The sequence below is a fragment of the Rhinopithecus bieti genome, unplaced genomic scaffold (genome assembly GCF_001698545.2).
Source record: "Rhinopithecus bieti isolate Rb0 unplaced genomic scaffold, ASM169854v2 scaffold_41649, whole genome shotgun sequence".
NCBI classification, from domain to species: domain Eukaryota; kingdom Metazoa; phylum Chordata; class Mammalia; order Primates; family Cercopithecidae; genus Rhinopithecus; species Rhinopithecus bieti.
The window spans coordinates 21,658-28,175 of NW_016816893.1; positions in this window are offsets into that span (position 1 = coordinate 21,658).

The window sequence follows — 6,518 nt, forward strand, 5'->3', positions numbered from 1 at the left end:
GAGGTTACAACTTCTGTTGTTACAATATAGAACATCACTAATTTTACTTGGCAAACATTCACAAAGCACTTTAGTTGTTTATAGGAGGCAGAGCATGTAAAAATTTAAACTAGACAAGTTTTATCTCCCTTGGCTGAAAATTCTATCTCTGTCACTGATGTTTCTGAGCAACATTCACCTTAATAAACCACCACATTTATAAGTCACTGTGTAATCTATGCTGTCACTCCAATGCAACCAAGACAGATGATGCTCGCTCGCATCAGTACTCTCACTATTGAGTGCTGGCCATGTTTCATGTTTGCAGTAGCATCAGTACTTGTAGTAGTAGCAGCAACAGTGATCCTAATAGGGGTATGGGTAGCGTTGCTACGTTTCTTGGTGAATGCAGCCACAGAAAACATACCAGAGTATAGAGGAGCAGATGCTGGGTACCCAAGACAACCTAGTGATAGAACACAAAGCTTTACTGGCAACTGGGAGCCTCGTGGTGCAGATGGGGACAGTTAGAAGAACGCTTTTTTTTTTTTTGAAATGGAGTCTCGCTCAGTCATCTAGGCTGGAGTGCAGTGGCACGATATTGGCTCACTGCAACCTCTGCTTCCCAGGTTCAAACAATTCTCCAGCCTCAGCCTCCCAAGTAGCTGGGATTACAGGCGTAAGCCACCATGCCTGGCTAATTTTTGTATTTTTAGTACAGACAGGGTTTCACCATGTTGGCCAGGCTGGTCTTGAACTTCCGACCTCAGGTGATCCACCCGCCTCGGCCTCCCAAAGTGCTGGGATTACAGGTGTGAACCACCGCTCCCAGCCATAGAATACTTTTATTGTTATTATGTTGACCTCATTTGCAACTCTAGATTGGTAATGCCTGGTAACACATATATAGTGCCAGAATGAACATCTTTGTGCATACATCCTTTTCCATATTTTGAACTCTTCCCTTAAGACAGAAAAGTATTGTGTCAAAGGGTATAAATACTTTCTGGGAGTTGAAACAATACCTGGGCTCTTCTAGTACAGGTATTACAATCACCAAATTGCTTTACAAAAAGCTGTCTCAATTAGGAATTTATGCAGCCCTGAGAAAAGTGTGAGCTGTCTTCTTTGACTGGTCTTGCTAAAATTCGCTGTTGCAAGTTTTAGAATCATTGCCAATTTTGTCAGGCAAATGATAATTTGTGGTTAATGTTTGCATTCCTGTGATTACTCATCAAATTAAGTCTTTCTGTTTATCCTGACTAGTTTGATTTCCTTTTCTGAGAACGTCGATTCAAGACCATTACTATTTAAAATGTCTTTTTTTTTTTTTTTAAGAGTCTTACTCTGTCACCCAGGTTGGAGTGCAGTGGCGTGATCTCGGCTTACTGCAACCTCTGCCTCCCGGGTTCAAGTGATTCTCCTGCCTCAGCCTTCCGGCTAGCTGGGATTACAGGTGCCCACCACCACGCCCAGCTAAATTTTGTATTTTTAGTAGAGATGAGATTTCACCATGTTGGCCAGGCTGGTCTGGAACTCCTGACCTCAAGTCATCCGCCCTCCTTGGCGTCCCAAAGTGCTGGGATTATAGGCGTGAGTAACTGCACCCCACCCTAAAATCATATTAATTATGCCTCTTAACTTTTAAAATAATGTAAATACTTACATAAGATATACTAATTCTTTGTCAAATTCACTATATCTACTCCCAAATTTGTCATTTGTTCTTAAATATTGAGTTTTAATGCATACCCTTAAATTTCATGTAATCAACTTCATGAAAAATTTCTATCATTTCATTTTTTTTTTTTTTTTTGAGCCATTGTCTCGCTCTGTCACCCAGGCTGGAGTGCAGTGGCATGATCTCGGCTCACTACAACCTCTGCCTTCCGTGTTCAAGCAATTCTCCTGCCTCAGCCTCCGGAGTAGCTGGGACTACAGGCGCTCGCCGCCACACCTGGCTAATTTTTTGTATTTTTAGTAGAGATGGGGTTTCACCATGTTGCCCAGGCTCGTGTCAAACTCCTGAGCTCAGGCAATCTGCCTGCCTTGGCCTCCCAAAGTGCTGGGATTACAGGTGTGAGCCACCGCACCCGGCTCATTTCTTAATTTAAAAAGCCTTCTCTGCATCAACAATTTTGTTGAGTGTTCACAAGTCACATCTTTATTCTTCCAGTCTGTGCTGCATTTTGTTTCGGTGGAACACAGTGGTGCGAAGCTGGAGCTCTGAGCCAAGCAGACCTGCCTGGGGGTTATGCTAGTTAGCAGATGGATATCTCCTTGAGCTTCCTATATAAAACCTTATCATAGAGAATATTTCTGAAATGCCTGTTTACCCAACTTCACAGATTATTTGGACAAAAAGTGAATAGGTGTACACTGGAAATCTTCGTCTGCAAATGTTTTTCCTCCCTGACAGAACCAACTGCCAGGTTTTAAAAAGTATGTTTAGCTTACTCAAAAGTCTCCTTTGAGGATCACGTGAGCCAGGAGTTTGAGACCAGCCTGGGCAAGATAATGAGACCCTAGTTCTACAAAACAGACAAAATTAGCCAGAGATGATGACATGAGCCTGTAGTCCCAGCTACTCAGGAGGCTGAGGTGGGAGGGCTGCTTGAGCCTGGGAGGTTGAGGCTGCAGTGAGCCATGATCCTGCCTCTGCACTTTAGCCTGGGCAATAGAGGGAGAACCTGTCTCAAAAAAAAAAAAAAAAAAAAAAATCCCCTTCACCTCCTTCCTGATAGGAAGTATGCCAGGGGAATGGGTATTGGAGCTTTTTTTCAGTTTTCCCCGTTTGTCTGTGCAGCCAATCATACAGATTTATTTTCCCTTCTTGGGTTCTTGGTTTTAAAAAGGTGCTTCATTTATGAATTCTGAGGAAAGCAAGGGAAAATTTAAACCATTATAAACGGGAATTTAGGTTTTAGACATCTCCAACAGGCTGTGCAGGAGTGGGTAGCATCCTCTAGTGGACAATTTTGGAACTGGTATGGTCTCTGATGGGTGCATTGGAACCAGTTGGGGAGATACAGACCCAGGGTGAATCCTCTCCAAAATCTCTGCTCAGCATTTTTCTGTGGCTCTCTGATGGTCAGCAAGTAAACGGCTGCTTTGTATCCCTGATGACCTAGCAGATCCAGTATTAAATCCGCTATGAGTGGTTTGTGTGAGCTGTGTGAGTTTTCTGCTTGCCCCAAATAAGAATGCCAGAGGAACAGGAGAATTGTAAAATGAGTTTCTCCACAAAAGTGACTGAGTGGGCTGAACAGTAAAGGACAGTGAATGTGGAAAACAAAAAAGGGAGTGAATACAGGCAGAATTCTCTGACTCCTCACCATTTTTCAAGTGGACAGATTTTAGGAGAGGTAAGGAAGAAACATATATTAATTATCTTAATTCATTAATTAATTATTTTTATTTTTTAACTCTTTGTAGAGGCAGGGTTTTGCCATGTTGCCCAGGCTGGTCTCAAACTCCTAGGCAGGCTCGAGCGATCCACCTGCCTTGGCCTCCCAAAGTGCTGGGATTACAAGCATGTGCCACCACACCTGGCTCAGATATTAACTCTCAACAACAACAAAAATGTAGACATACACCAAGAAGGCAGAAGAGAAACTATAATCATACAAGCCTGACAAAATTAAAGATGGGGTTGGCAATGAAATTGGTGGCAGTCCAATGCCATGAACCATGACTCACACTAGTGGGTTGCTACACTGGCAGTCCACCTGCTGTGAGAAGGACAGATTTGTAAATGTCAACAAAAGGAAGTTCAAGGGCAATGCTGGTTTTGGATTAGCTTTTTAAACTGTAATATTTTTTAAAAAATGTATATGCATTAAATACATGTGCATTGAAGCATTTCTTTCTCCACTTTGAAAGGAAAATGTATTAGTCTGTTCTCACGCTGCTATAAGGACATACCCGAGACTAGGTAATTTATAAAGGAAAGAGGTTTAATTGACTCACAGTTCCATGTGGCTGGGGAGGCCTCAGGAAACTTGCAATCGTGGCTGAAGGGGAAGCAAACACGTCCTTCTTCACATGGCGACAGGAGAAAGAAGTGCCGAGCAAAGGGGAAAAAGCCCCTTGTAAAACCATCAGATCTTGTGAGAATCCACTCACTATCATGAGAACAACATGGGGCTAACAGCCCCCATGATTCAATTACCTCCCACCAGGTCCCTCCTACTGGGTCCCTCCCATGGCACGTGGGGATTATGGGAACTACAATTCAAGATGAGATTTGGCTGGGAACGCAGCCAAACCATATCAGAAGGATTTTAATTTTGAGACTTCCTGTGATGTGTGTGAATTCCCTACAATTTGCAAATGTGTCTATTCATCAAGACTTCTGTTTTGGAATAAATATGGGTAATCCGTCCTTGACAAGTTATCATCAAAGGAAAAAATGAAAGTTAAGTTTATGGAACTCACAAGTCCATGTTAATAGAAGAAAATGTTAATTTTCTTCCATATAAATTTCCAAAGCTGTTTATCAAAACTTAGAAATGCTGTACAGACCAATCCCAATTACAAGAATCTTAGATATAGTTGTGATCAAGTTGCCAATCATAACCTGTTGCTAACCCACAAGTCCACTGATTCATTGAAGTAATTTAGCTAAAAGTTATCTGTGAAGATATTACTGTTTGCTGTGCTTCTTAGTTCTCCTTTTACATACCTTATGAAAAAATTCAATGGCTGGGTGTAGTGGCTCACACCTGTAATCCTAGCACTTTGGGATGCTGAGGTGGGAGGATTGCTTGGAGCTAGGAGTTTGAGACCAGCTGGGGCAAATAGGAAGATCCTGTCTCTACAAAAATAATTTTTTTTTTTGAGACAGGGTCTCACTCTGTTACCCAGGCTGGAGTGCAGTGGTGCAATCTCGGCTCACTGAAGCCTCAACCTCTCAGACTCAAGCGATCCTCCCACCTCAGCCTTCTGAGTAGCCAGGACTACAGGTGCACTCGATTATACCTAGCTAATTTTTGTATTTTTTGTAGAGACAGGGTTTCGCCATGTTTCCTAGGCTGGTCTTAAACTCTCGGGCTCAAGCAATTCACCCAGCTTGGCCTCCTGAAGTGTTAGGATTACAAGCGTGAGTCACTGCGCCTGGCCCAAAAATTATTTTGAAAAAGAAATTCAAGGTGCAGATAGATAACTAAGGAATGGAATGTAGAGGCTACATCTCGAAATCCATCTGTGATCATCTAATCTTGACCTTTGGACTAAAGAAATAGAATCAAAAGCTAGATTTCAGGTAATAGGGAATTATTATTATTTTTTTTTTTGGCTTAAGATGTTATTACTCAAATAATTATATTGGTCAAAACAACCTCCCCAGAAGATTGTTCTGACTGATTGAGCATGTCCACCTAAGCAATTGGACCAGAGATAGTAAAGAACACTCAAACCTCAGCGTTTGCCTGGGTTGTAGTATGAAATGAACTAATGAATGATAAGCCCCCTGATTCTTCTATTCAGCCTTGGCAAAGAAAGCCAGAAAGAAGACAGTTTTGCTCTGTGGGAATTTCCGGAGCCATGAGGCCCGGAATTAGCCGACCTTTGTTGCTTGATCTCCGCAAAGCGGAGACAAGATGGCACATTTCCAGGTTCTTCATTACAAACCTTTCCTGCGCGCACCTAAACTTTTCCCGCGTGCACCTAAATTTTTCCCACACGCGCACAAACCTTTCCCGCGCGCGTGCAAACTTTTTCGCACCCAGGAAGATATGCAGCCTACGGCGCAGGCGCAATCCCGTGCCCGGGAAAATTACCAACCAACGGTGCATGCGCAATTGTAATTTGAGAAAACCCGGCCCCCTGTTACCGCCCTGGCCCAACCTCTTCCTCTGCCAGCCTATATAAGGCATCGCACCGCCACCATTAAACGAGACTTGATCAGGCTATTTGTCTTGTCTCCATTTCTCGTGTTTTCTTGTCTCCTCCATTCCCACTCCCCTTCCAGGGCCCGTTCAACTGTCCTGCAGGTCGGGACACGTGGCGCCTGAACAGGGACCTGGACACGGGGGAAAAAGTGAGGAAGAAGGCACTAGAGTCGGCCGAAAGTAAAAGTGGAAGAAATTCCTCTGGATGTTGCAGGAACCTGCCGCATTGGAACCAGAGGTAAGTAACAGTGTCTGATCATGGGACAAGAATTGAGCCAACATCAGATTTATGTAGGGCAGTTAAAAGAGGCCCTAAAAACACAAGGAGTAAAGGTTAAAAGTAATGATTTGTTTAAATTTTTTGATTTTGTAAAAGATACCTGCCCTTGGTTTCCACAAGAGGGAGCCATTGACATAAAGAGCTGGCGTAGGGTGGGAGATTGTTTTCAAGATTATTATAGTACTTTTGGACCAGAAAAGGTTCCGATAACAGCCTTTTCTTATTGGAATCTAATCAAAGATATAATAGATAAAAAGGAAAAAGAAAAAGATCCTGAGGTAATGGCGGTGGTTACTCAGACTGAGGAAATATTAAGAGGCAGCTCCCAAACCGACCTTGAAAAATCCACACCTAACAAAGAAATAGAC